Source organism: Tigriopus californicus, chromosome 6 (assembly GCF_007210705.1).
Source record: "Tigriopus californicus strain San Diego chromosome 6, Tcal_SD_v2.1, whole genome shotgun sequence".
NCBI lineage: Eukaryota > Metazoa > Arthropoda > Copepoda > Harpacticoida > Harpacticidae > Tigriopus > Tigriopus californicus.
Window position 1 is genome coordinate 14,729,163 of NC_081445.1, and position 13,443 is coordinate 14,742,605.

General features: G+C 41.1%; 1 protein-coding gene across 5 annotated transcripts in view; it reads left to right on the plus strand.

Annotated features, from left to right (window-relative positions):
• The window catches only part of LOC131881878 (heterogeneous nuclear ribonucleoprotein L-like), a 56,300-nt gene that overhangs the window by 23,995 nt on the left and 18,862 nt on the right, over window positions 1-13,443 (plus strand). For 4 of the 5 annotated variants that reach the window (XR_009373409.1, XR_009373410.1, XM_059228871.1 and 1 more), the window contains exon 1: window positions 11,674-12,553. The exons of the other annotated variant lie outside the window; for it this stretch is intronic. The gene's annotated coding sequence lies outside the window, so the exon portion shown is untranslated. Of the gene's footprint in view, window positions 1-11,673; window positions 12,554-13,443 lie in introns of those variants that run through there. 5 annotated transcript variants of the gene reach the window in all.

Consider the following 13,443-nt stretch of genomic DNA (forward strand, 5'->3'; position numbering starts at 1 on the left):
GGTCACTACAATTGACCCTAAATCCTGGGTTGGGACAAAGCTCATGAATGCTTTTGAAAACGTACAATATCAAACACCTTTCGTACCTTCTCTGAATACTGTACAATCCCAGCCTTTCTAACCTCTCCCAATACGAGAGCTCTCTTATATCCTCAATGTTCCTAGTAAAACATCTTTGGACTTGGTCGAGCTTTTGCAAACCTACTGAACTAATTGGAGCCCAAATGGGCGAAGCATATTCAAGATGTGGCTGGACAATTGACTTGTACAGAGTCAGCATCATGATACTATCTCTGGACTTAAACGTGAGATATATCCAACCACATGTTTGAAAAGTTTTACCAACTTTCAACTGGATATGCTCATCGAACTTTCCATTATCTTGGAGGACTGCATCTAAATCCTTCATAGATGAGACTTGCTCAATGTCCTTACCTTCATCATCTAATAGGAGTAATATATTATTTTCATTAAAGGCTCAAAACGTGCTGTCATCAATGATAGGGCTCATGAAAGTCCACATCAGAAAAAGAGTAACTCATGTCATTGGTCTTAACAAGTGCAACAACAATCAAATTGGAACAATATTTGAGGCTGGCTTGAAAGTGAAAGAAAAATTACTTTGTCAATTAAAAGTCAGTATGTGAAAAATGCATTTCTAGCCATTGAAATTACTTGATTTTGTTCAATGAAGCACCAAAACATGGGAATAAATGATTGCTTCAATGTGAATCAAAAGATGAATAATAAATCTCAAAACAAATGTAATCAACTGTTTTTATTTGCATTTTTAAATGTCCCTTGATGATTAAAAGCAATACTTCTTATGCCCTCTCCTGATCCATAAATCAACATCTTGAAAACAACTTTCGTCCTTTACGTATATTGGTCCAGAGAGCCCACTCTTGCATCTCTCTGGCGCCAACAGCATCGAAGTATCTCAAACTCAGGCCATTTACGTGAAATTTGGAATTCCAAGCGCCCTTACGTCCCCGATAGAGGCAAATTTTGTCGTTCCTGTTGAGGAATAAAGTGCCAAATCTGTTATAGCACAAGAAAGTAATGTCCCCAGGAAGAAGATTTCTCCGACTTGCCCGTCCGCCTCAAGGCATGTGCAGCAGATGGAAAGCATCTTGATTTTAGATATTAGATAGCTTACCTTCTACCTTGTAGTGTGATAAATCACCTGGAGCTTGACAGTCCTCACCTTAGCAAGTAGAACACTGCTTAAACTCCGATTCTTGGACACATTAGTCCACGTCTTGGATCGAATCTCTTGAAGCCACAGCGGGATATTTTCCGCGTGGACCGCAACATTTGAGAATGATTTCTGGAAGAAAAAAGAGAAGAGTGAGCATGAAAGATAATTTCGCAATGGCCGGACTTACTAGCCAATTCGCAAATGTCAAAACGATTATTTTTCATCCTCACATACAAGCGAGTGGGAAGATAAGAAGCAAAAAAACTGTGCCGGGGAACATGATGAACAAGGCGATAAAATGGCAAATACACGAGTTGAGATAGATCCCAATGATCGGCGAGTTGGCGGGAAACAACTTCAGGTTCCAGATGTTCTTGATCGACTTTAACACCAGATTCCACATGTTCTTGGCACCCTCTCATACTGTACTTGGAAGGACGCAGAGAGCGGGGAGAGCGTAAAAAATCAAATGTTATATCAACATTGCTTCTTGCGTTTTTGGGGAAGACGATTCCAAGTTTTGACGCATCAAAGTAGTAAGCCAAACAAACCTCGACCGAATGCATTTCTAATCTGGACTCTTGACGCAATTTTCTTTCGCCCTTTGTTTTCCTTCGACACCACCTCAAGACAGACATATCACATTTCGTGGATCAAGACGTAATTTCGGGTATTCTGCTTTCGAACAGGAAAACTATATACATTGCTGTGGTTCGGTACAAATGACCTTGAACTATTACATGTATTGACTCAGACTAATCATCGCTTTGAACCAGAGAAACCTCTGGAGTCTCTCATTAACAGTTTAAGAAATAGCTTTTTTTTTAGATTGAATAACCAAGTAGATACGAAGGAAGATCAATACAAATTATAACTCTTGCGGTTTAAATGCGTTTCACAAGACTTGGGATTGTATGTTTAGGAAAATGGGCGCTGAACTTTTCAACCAAAACTTAAGTAATAACTGATCCGTTTTACTTTTGGACGCTTTATTTTGGCTTTGCCATTCAAAGGGACACATTATATTGAAATACAAAGAAGGTCACGAAACCCAATTTGAAAAATCGCCAGACATTGTCCTGTAAATTGGGCACGTTTTGGTAATATCACATGTTCCCTTCAGTTACCAATCTTTCCTACCATTTGTATTTGTCTTCTCTGACGAATTCATCAAGATCTGTCGTCGCACAACTTTTGGGAACTTTTTCATCCCCTTGGTTCCACATGTTCCCATTTTCAAATGCAAATACCCATCACACATGACATATTCTAAATCCGTTATTTGAAAATGGATCTCCGTTCAATTTGAGTTCAAAAAAAAAGAGAAGAAGGTGCAAAAATCCCATAAAAGCTGAAATGAGCATTCCATGCGAGTTCCACAGCCAGCAGGATCCAGGTAGACAGACATCAACCAACCCCTCAAGAGGCCGAAGGGATCCCATTTGTTGGAATGGCGTTCGAAGTTCGTTCCGTCGTTCCCTCCAACCAAATACGAAACGCCTTGAGCTATCGAACCATCCAGTTTGAAATTGGAAAAAGATAAGTAGGACACAGATGCTACTCTTTCAAACCAGGTTTTAATGAACCATTTAGCGCGTTGTTTTCTTTTTATTTACTTGCATACGTGCGTACATAAAAGAAAAAGGAGGCCCTTGGAGGCTCACTCAAATTGAAGCCCTGTCTTAGTTTCCTCACGCTCTTTTACAGGTAAGATAATATTCTGGTGCGCTGGGAACAAGAGCCGTGTGGCAAACCCAGGAATGCGCGCTCTACTCCCGCTATTGGACAGCTCTAATTTCTGGGCGCATGATTAGAGCACGGAAAACTGTCATGGGTCCACCTAACGTCATTGACATTCGAATTCGGGAGGGGAGCACTTGAATTGACAGATGACTTTTTGCATTGGGTCTTGATTTCACACTCATTTCACCTGAAAATGCTCGAGGTGCCCAGGCTACTTTTACTGCAGTACCCATATACGCAGGTATAACAGAGCATGTGGGAAGATCGCACAGTGGACCCAACCCCTGGAAATGAAGTTATAGATGACATTCAAGCTCCTAAATATGTCGTGAGAGATTCAACTTACTCAAATGGGACTTAATGAATACTATCCTTCAAAACAAATATTTCCTAAATAGTCGTCTGTTTGTCGCAATGAATTGGTTAAAAGTACCATTTTTTACAAACTAAATATCGTAAAAAAACTTTTAAAAAAAAGTTTGGTGTCCTTGGAACGATTGAAAAGAAGCTGGTTTCAAACGAATTTCAATGTTGTATATCCATGGCCAAGTAATGGCTCAAATGATTTTTCCTCATTTTGGGTCGACAAACTCTCTTTTCCTTCTTTGGAGCCACCGTGGGGATTCAAGCTCGACTTGTTTATTTATTTTCTCCGCTCGTTTTGGGTCGTGTTCCCTTTCACAAAAGTCGCTTACATGATGTGCCCATGACAAAGGATTTCGACTTTCAATGGAGTCGTTATCTCCACTACAAAACCCTAACAGCATGTCAAACATCTCGTCTCCACTCTATTTAGGACTTGATTTCCCCTTCTTTACCTTTTTCTAGCCGAATTGCCTTGGAACTTTCCGAGTTTGGAGTCCAATCGGCTCTGTAAATACTAAGATAGTCAATATGTCATAATGATATAGATTAGAAAAACTTCCAAGGATCAAAATTGACGTGATTTCAGCTTTTAAAAACTTAACATAAACCCAAATAATGGTCCTATCCGATGGTATTTCAAGTAAGTTTTTACGACGGCTGAAAGATAAAGATAAGGGTTAATATCTTCTTCCTGAAATAGAAGGAGTCGCATTTAAAGGTTACCCGCTTTATCGAACCTTTTGATGGTGCTATCCTCAAGTTTGTTCAAGTGCAAAGTAAGAGCCTCTTGGAAATCTAACCTTTCATTTTATGCCACCAGACTGTTATTTACGTTGAAATTATGTTGAACGAAAACAAAACATAGTCTCTTGAGGGTTCCACATTTTGCTTGCTTTTACCTTGGTTGGTTTTTGTATTTGCTCATACTCCCTGGAGGAAGTCAAGGTTTTCCTCATCCAAACAAATCTCAAATGAAGGAAAGTCAGACCTTGTGAAATCTTTCCAGGGTCAAAAAACAACTTGGAATGGAAGCCATACTCTTCAATCATGCACCTATGTAAGAATAACACTTTTGGCCCAATTTCCCATAAATGTTTGATGAATAAGCTGATACAGCTTGGCTACTTTGACTAATTTTTCAATTTTCACCAATATTTTTTATAGCTAAAGAAGGAAGAGACGGTACGGGTCAGTAAAAATATATAGAAAATATTCCCTAAATGGGCATAAACCAATCATTTCTCAATCGACCCAATTTCACCATTTTCGTTTGCATTAGACATTCCACAAAACTCAAGAAAAGTTCCAGAATTTTCATTTCGGTTGGCCGATTATAGTTGTCGAGTTTTTATCAGGCTCCAATAAATCTTCGATGACTTGGATCTTCATGAGTCATTGCAAATGATGCAAGAGTCTTTTGTTTTTGTGAAAGAACTGGGAAAAATGGCTTATTTTATGTTTCCAATAACGCTCTTGGCTTTGAATATTAATGATAACAAAATTAAACCTCAGATTTAGTTGATCCAATTACCACCTAGAAAAATTGCGTCAAAAGATCAGGGACAACTCCAATTTTTCTAAGTGGTAGTTGGGGTTAGTTGGGGTTCAATGATGGAAAAGTTAAGCAAAACTCAAAGTTAACTCATCAAAGTCATTAATAAACTATTGAGTATCAGCACAATGGCATCTTATGATCAATTTAATGAAAGCAAGCGCAGGGACATTTCTTTACAGTTCACTAGCTCCAAAAGATTGTTGGGAGTTGAATCATACTCTATGGACTATTTCGACACGCAACGATTAAAACATTTTTGTTTTATTTTTGGTTCAAGTCGAGTAAATGTCACAACAAAGTTGATAGCCTTTTATATTAGATGTAATCATAAAGCTGTACTAAAATTGTGTGAGAATTGATCTTAAAGGAGCTTGTTCATTTATTCTCTTAAGCTTAATTGCTATGTGTTACTTGCAGAGACTCGTTTTTAATTGTATTCTAAAGCAATCAACCATGTCATGTTTAGACGACCTGTGCTACATTTCAAATATGTTTTTGTTTGTTAGTTTTAGAGCATCATGTCATTTCGAGTAAGCAGTTTGTCCTTGACAACTATTTGGCTCTTTCGTTATCTTGTATTTCAGGAAAAAAGTAAACTTTGAAAAACGTGGCAACGAAAGATGAAAGTTGGCTTTGACCAATGTTAATGTTGATATTCTGGTGAAAGGATTTGATCTGGATTTTTGTCTCCTTACGGCCTTTTGGGTCCTTCAGCTTGCTTTCATCATGTTGATCATAAAATATCATTGTGCTGATACTCAATAACTGTCACTTTCTCAATCAAATGTTCACAAATGTGCTTCATTTTACCGGCTTTTGACAAGCAAAAGTAAGTGAGCATTCTTTTGATTGAGGGATACTTTTGTGAGTCGCATAGAAACAAAATATTGCTTCTGTTGGATCTCTAATCGATTGGAAGTGGCTCAAATCTCTCCAAAGATGATTCAAAAGACTCCTGCAATACGTTACAAGATCTTTTTGCAATTATAGGAAGTGGAATTCGTCCTTGTTCCCCGTTTTCCAATCTGATTTGGGGATTGATTGAAGAATTTAGGAACCTCGCGCACTCGTGGGAATGATCCATTGTTTTCGGGTATTGGACCTCAAGTTTGCGGGAGATTGTTCCATTCAGAGCCGCAAGGCAATCTATCATCTTGATGAAATATCTTTTCCAAGAAAACTCATTCCATTCCAGCTCTATTTTGGACTCCAGGGAGCATGTCCTAAATACTACAAAGCTCCAAGGTCCATGCATGCGTAGTCTCGAATCAACTAGTGTACCGTACGTAAAGATATAGAAAGAGACAGCTCTCATAATTGAACTAAAACTTCAGAGTCAACCCCGGGAAAAAGATGACTCTGGATCCACTCAAGGCTGTGTAAAGTTTAAAAATGTCCCCCTCAAGGGCGAGTCAAGAGATGTCTTCGTCTCGTTCGTGTGACTCTTGTCAACCTCAAAAGTTCGGATCAAGTGACGAATGAGTGAAATTTGCTCAGAACTCGTGTCCACTCCGATTCTCACTCCATCGCTTATATTTTCAGTATGAGCACGTCGTGGCAGAATTAATCTGAACTCGTGGCATGACTTTGCTTGGCAATGGACTTGAGATCTAATAAGCGGTATTTGCACAGTTGACTTGGGAAGGTTTCCACGTGCGACAAACTTCGACCATCTCTCGTCGCTTGCTTTCTTGGTCTCGAACTGACAAACCTGTCAATCAAAGAAAATGTCACAGTGTCCCCCCCCCCCTCGTATCTGCTGTAGAATGTGTCCAAGTCCCAAAGCCTTCGGAGCTTCAGTTGAGATGGGATCACTGATGAAGGTTCGTCCATCGCCGTGTGAGAGAAAAACAAACATGTCAGAATTTTTTCCAAGGCACAAATCTAGTTTCAATCCCGAGCTGGCTGAAGGTTCTTTTTCGGTTGAGTTAGTCACCAGGGGGGTTCACAGAAGCAAAAGCTAATTTGAGTTCATTCCCTAAGTCTATTTAATGTAAAAAGACCTCCCAGTACCAACAAGGTTGCGTGAGTATGTTTAGTTCCGTCTAGCGCTGAAGGACGTGTTTCATTGTTATGCTTTAAACGGAAGTGAGCTGATGCGTAGTTTTACTTGGAAAGTTTGAGGATCTTTGCTTGTCAAAGGAGACTCCTATGTTAATGAGTCCGTTTTTGGCTAGCAATTGACATTCCAAAATGGAATGCCCCTGATTTTGAGCAAACATAATTTAGGGAGAGCTGAGGTTGAGGGAAACCTTTCTTTTGTGAGAAACTTGCTCATTTCCATCATTTTATGTAAACTGTAGAAGCGAGATTGAGAAGAGATAAAATTCATTATATTATTGTATTCAATTTTTAGCAATCCCAAAGGATTACAGTTCCAGACTGAAAAGAGCACTAAGCAGAAGCTCATCCTCAAGCGACACATTGATGCATCTCTTCAAAGAGCAGAACTGCAGCTTATTTTTTTTTTGCTCCGGCCGAGGAGTCCTCAGCAAGGCTTGGATTTATGCCGATGGAATGTTAGTTGGCTCTTCCCGGCGTGACAAGTCATTTTAACGTTGGCTGCTTAACCTTGGCACTCATCCCACGTGAAATTTGCCAGGACATTCGTTCGTGTCAAGACGTCACCTTTTTTGCTGGTTCCACATTGTTCCAGCCAGTTCCTCTTCCTCAATTCCTCGGTCCCCGATTCCCAATTTCTTTGGCTTTACTCCATTCACGCTAATGCGTCTTGGCGACTGTGTAGCAAAGCATACATTCAAGCATGCATGAATGCATACACGTGGAGGAAATTTCGCTCACATTCAATACCTTTGAATTGAAAAAGGGACAATTCCTCACCTTCAAAAAGGCGAAATAGCACCGATGCAGATTGGGCCACGTTTAGTTCGGGCCTATTAGTTCCATTCGAACGGAACACGAGAACAAACACACCATCCTTCACAAACGATCTACCATAGATTGTAGATTCTGAAAGAGCCTTGGGTGAAATCCTCATGTTTTTGCCTTTCTATTTTCGCCTCAAACTTTTTCAAGTGCCTCAACATAACAAAGCGCCATGTTTGCGCATTTTTTTGCCAAGTTGGGATGCAATTGTAAGCGATTTGTGGACCCATCCTCGAGGTTATCCCAAGGTCCATTTCCTTTTGATACTAGTGTATCTTCTTTACAGTCAGTGTTGTAGACACCTAATGAGTGAGTACGGGCAGCCTTTGGGTGGATTGTTCCACGTTCTAACAAAGTTCTGACATAGACTTCCGCGTGCGTGGGAATTGGTCCACGGCCCGTCCGTCGTTCCACTTTGTCATCAAATTAGTTTGATCTTTAGCCCAATTGCGGCGGGAAAGAGAGAGAGAGAGAAGAGGAAGGAAGGAAGGAAGGAAGACAGGAAGGAAAAAGGGAACAACAGCAAAAAATGCAGTTCTACGGACCTCAAAGAAAACCCCAAAAAGAGACGTCAAAGTGCTCCCCAGAGATAAATTGGAAAGCTCACGTAACCCATTAAGCGTCTAAACATTGTTGTCTTACCTTGAGGCCCCCTCCTCATGGACTCCACGGACCCTAGCTTCTTGATTGAAAGAGCCAGCTAGCTCCAAATTCCAGTTTTCTTTCGAGAAATGGCTCCGTCTTCAGGGTGATAAAAGGAGATACCTCTCTTTGACTCTATTTCATCCGAAAGAAGGCGTATTTTTCGGGAGCTTCATCAAGACTGATCAATTCGTTTAAGATGGTTGCATTTTCAGAAATGACTCGTACACGGTACTGATGGGAACAAACACGTAATTCTAATTAAAATTAGAATTATATGGTTTGGTGTGCATCTGTTGTAATTCAATCATTCATCAGTGTTATGGGGGTTTGCATTTGAAATTTATGCACATGCCTTATGCTTAGGCATGTCTAATGTGACTGTCAAAGGATCTTTTCCCAGTCCGAATCTTTGGTCTCTAAACGGGTTAACAGGTTCATTTCGTTTTCGAGACTTCCCACGTTTTCGAACAGGGCGTGGGAAGTAATGGTTGTTAAATGACCTTAGTGGTTTATTTTTTTCCAATGCTGATGATCCAACGAACCATAAAAACCAAGGTTCAGACTGACCAACATCCTTGAATCTGAGGTTTGAAGTGATCTTAAACCAGGAAACAACCCATCCATCACATTCATTCGGACTTATGTTTATTGGTTCGGTATTGAATCGAGTGCAACTCCTTCCGAAATGGGTCTTCTCAATCGATGAAGTGGATTCGCCAGAAAGTTAAAAGCTCCATCTCTCTTAGGATTAGTTAAAGGTCTTTCGAGAATACCTCTCAGAAGTATTTTGTGACCCTTTCTTCTCCGGAGTTGTCAAAATCAAGAAAAGTCGAGACAAAGTTTCAGCTATCTTGAACTAAAATGTGCTGGCCCAAAGTGGAGCATAACAAGCATGGATTTGTAGTGCGAAGAAGAAAACAACTGAAAATTCACCTCAATGCCAATGAGTTGGGACTTGGGAATGTTATAGCGAGATGGGGAACTTGGATTGGCTCAAAGTTTCTCGTTGACATGGAACGCTTTCGGACCCGAGGAGGACTCTCTTATTGGTTCTTCTCCATTGGAGCTATTCCGTACTTTTTGGAGTTTTAGCGCCATCATACGTGGGGAGTTTCAAAATTGCTAGCTATTAAGCTCATTTCACGTTAAAGAAAATCACCAAGGTGCATACTGCGTGTACACTATAGGGAAGATCTAGTCAAAAACCTTGTTGTTGTTTTTATTAAGATTTGATAAAAGCCGGAATGGTAAATATTGCTCATGTCTGTCTACTTTGAATTGAAAATCCTTGTCGGACTGCTCGACGAAGGGCCCGACCATTTGAATCCTTACAATTGTTCCCACTGACATATTTCCAGCCATTTGTCAGGATCCGACCAAAGGCCCAAGTTCCAATTTCACCTGGCAAATGAGTCCATTCATCACCAAAGAAGCTCTACAATACTGGCCTAGCTTATGATTAGGGTTACTTGCAACATTTGGGAGAATGTAGAAATATATTTGTGCCCAAATATGCAAAACTACTTCTCCGTGTTAGAACTGACCATTGTCTTTGAAGACAATAGGCATAGTTTTTGACCCAGCAACACTGGACGGGATACGGTCGAAGCTGAAAGTAGCGCTTTCCAATCATTCAGCCGTTTCCAATTGATGGGTCTCCATTAAGTATGAGTTCCGATTAAATTCAAAGCCCAGAGTTACTACCTTGATTGATGATGGAAGCTCCTAAGCTCAGTTGGATTTTGACAATGACATCAGTTTGAAAGTCCCATCTATCTAGTCCAAGTGGGTTAGTCGTCCCAAATTGATCTGGCCATAACTTGGTAAACAAGACCATCCTTGCTCTAATGGACATCATGATGGTTCATGTCCAGAAGGAGTCTTGACAGGGACACGGAACTTCTCTTTCTCTCTACAGTTAGTCTTTGGCTCTCTCTCATCTACCCACGTGCTATACACACTCTATACTCCCATTGTATTAAGTACAGACTTGAGCCCTACCTAACCACTCCATAGAGTAATGCTCGTCTTCAACATCTGTGGTATCCAAAGAAAAGAGTGGAATGAGGCGTTGTGGCCAAGCCAAGAGATATACAGCCAGAAGAGAAAAGAGAAAGAGGCAGAAGAGATCTGAGGATCCATTCAACGAGAGAAAGGAGAATCAACAACAAGCTCACTGTTGTCCCTCGGGCACCGGCCCCCAGCCCTCCCTAAAGAGCGCTAGGTCCGTAAGAACTCGAGGAGTTTGCTGATTCTCCTCTTTCTTTCTCTCTCTCCTTCTCTCCCGCCAGTTCCTCTGGGCTCTTGTTGAGGCTTAACGCTAGGTTCGCGGAGTGTTCCGCTTGTCCCATGTACGTAGTGCCTCGACAAAGTCGTCGACGACGGCGGAACACAATCGTCGGGTTTGTACTCAATGCTTATCGTCCTCCACTCCATCTACTCCATCCGTCCAGCCACGCATACTTGCTTGCTTGCTTGCTTGCTTGCTTGGTGGGTCTTAACTCGCAATGGGGAAATTTGGAATGTTGGGGCACTTGGTGGCCCCAAATTGTGGTATAGACTCAGGGTGACCAGGGCGAAACCGGCTCAAATTTCTGGTGAAGAGCCAATTGGATTTCGTCCATTTCGTATCGGTTTTCTTTTCAGCATACTCAAAAATCTGATGAATTTGAAATGATTCCTATTGGTCATCAAGAGCAAAGAAGCCTTAAAAACCCTTACATCCACATCTAAAAGGGAACATAAAACATTACAGAGTGGGTTAAATCTGTTCATGCATATGAGCAGTTTGACCCAACCGACAGACATTGAGGGCTCTCTATGACAGATCAGGTGAGGGAAAGTTCTACCCTATCCTCTTTGTTCCACACTCCATTCTTGGAACCTTGCAGCTCAACTTCCGGCATCTAGTAAAAAATGTTAGCTGCTGTCTTTTCCTTTCTCCTTCCATACTCCCTTGAATACAGAGTATCAGATTATTTCATCTGCTACCTAATTGCTGGATCATTTCGCTGTGACAGGATACATTTCCAATTGAATAGCCAATAAACGAGGGCCATTTGGGGGGGATGTAACGTTATCAATTCGAGAACCGAAGCTTAAACTCAGCCTCAAAACATTTCAACCATGAATGGATCAGAGAGCGAACGAGCTGCTGAGGACTCTTGGGGGTCAAATGACAAAGGATCCAAATAGCTCTCTCTTAGCTCCAAGCTGCAATTCATGTAGCCGTTAAACTGATCCATTTCCAAAATACCGAACTGCTCCCAAAAAATTCCGCATAGTCACCCTGAGGACAATCTTGAAGCACAGCTGTTCCATCTTCTGGAACAGGAACACGAAAAGGGGAGGAAGGGGGGGGGGGATGACTCTTAACGAGCAGTGCTCGCTCTCTCTCCGTCCTCTTTCGGCCACTTGAGACCAGGGGAAACGCCGAGGAGGTGGATAAGGTGGACGAGGCCATGGAGGAAGATGAAAGACGAGGAGGCTCCAGCCAAGCCACGAGGTCGCTGGAAGATGACGAGGCTGAGGACGAGAGAGGGGAAAGAGAGAGGGAAGAAATCGAGTTGCTGTCTCTTTGCTTTCAGTGCACCTCATCAGTTTGCTTCGAAAGCAGCACATCTCGTTGAGACTCACACTCTCCCACTCACAACACGAAGAAGAGCCAGAGACAACAATAGTACATGCAAACAGGAGCCGAGAACGACCACGAATACGAGTGAAAAGCGAAAGAAAGAAACGGATAGTCAGTCAGTCACGTCTCTCTCCTCATCAACAAATTCAATCAGACTCGAGCGACATATCTCTCATTGGATCTATTTGCTTCAGTGACCCTAAACATATCCTAATTGTGCCACGCCAGAGCGAGCTCGTCAAACTCACACATATCGTGCCAAAGACTCGCCAAAAACGAGGCAGAAGAAGAGCACGGCAAAATCACAGGCAGGGAAAAGTATGTTCCCCAAAAAACGGAATTAGTTTTGGGGACTCTGTGGACCGCTCAGTGATTTGATACAGATGTTGACGCGAGAACGAGGCGAACACGTTGAATGAACTCACCTTGTTCTTAACACTGCCGTTTAATAACATTGCCCAAAAGACCTCAAGAGAAGAACATAAAAACTGGAAAAAAGTCTGGATTTGATCTCAAGAACAAGGTAAGGGATCGGACTGAAAAAAGTGCAAAAAAACAGTATTGTGTCAAGGCCGATTTTGTTTTGTTGGGCTTTATTATGTGCCTAACAATTGGCATCTGGCAGCAATTGGAGATGTTATTTAGTGCTTTATGTTTACTCTCAATTTTCAAAAGCAAAGGCAAAATGTATATCAAATATCGGACTAGCGATAAAGATGTTTTAAGGGAATAAGCGTATATGTGTATTGGATGGTACTATTAAATCATATTGAATTACAAAAATTGGAGTTATGGCACAAATAAAACATGATTACAAATAACATAAATCAAGCTGTGGTATGTTTGAAACTTGAACTCGTTTGATAATTAGAGGCGCCCCCCCAAAAAGAAGGTAAGTCCAGGAAAAGGAAAAATTCATAGAAGAAAACAACATAGAAAACGTACTTTGAAGCCTTTAATGCGTCCTCCGCTAGAATTGAAGTTCTCTGATGGCTCGGATTACTTTCTTGATGATGCTCTTGGTTGTCGTGTTTCGCCAACTTTATTGAACTCTTTTTCCATACTCTCCTACCTTGGGATTCACTTTTTGCTTGTTACTTTCTGTTCAGAAAGCCTCCACATATTGCTCATCCGGTATTTAAAGTTTCCAAGTATTTTCAAAACTTCCATACCGTCAGAATGTAATTGAATATAGACAAACTTATAGAGGATCCAGAGTGCAAAAAGCAGAATATGTATTTTTCATTATTTGGCGGCAACATGTAATTCAAAAGCCGTTCTAATTTCCGAGCACTTTCTGTTCCAGGTAAGGGGGAATGAATCTCTGTACCCATTGAATTTAGCTTGAAAAGACCGAGGGTAAGATGACTTTTTGCTTTCAAGTCTATTAATCTCGCTAAGAAAAGGTGTCAA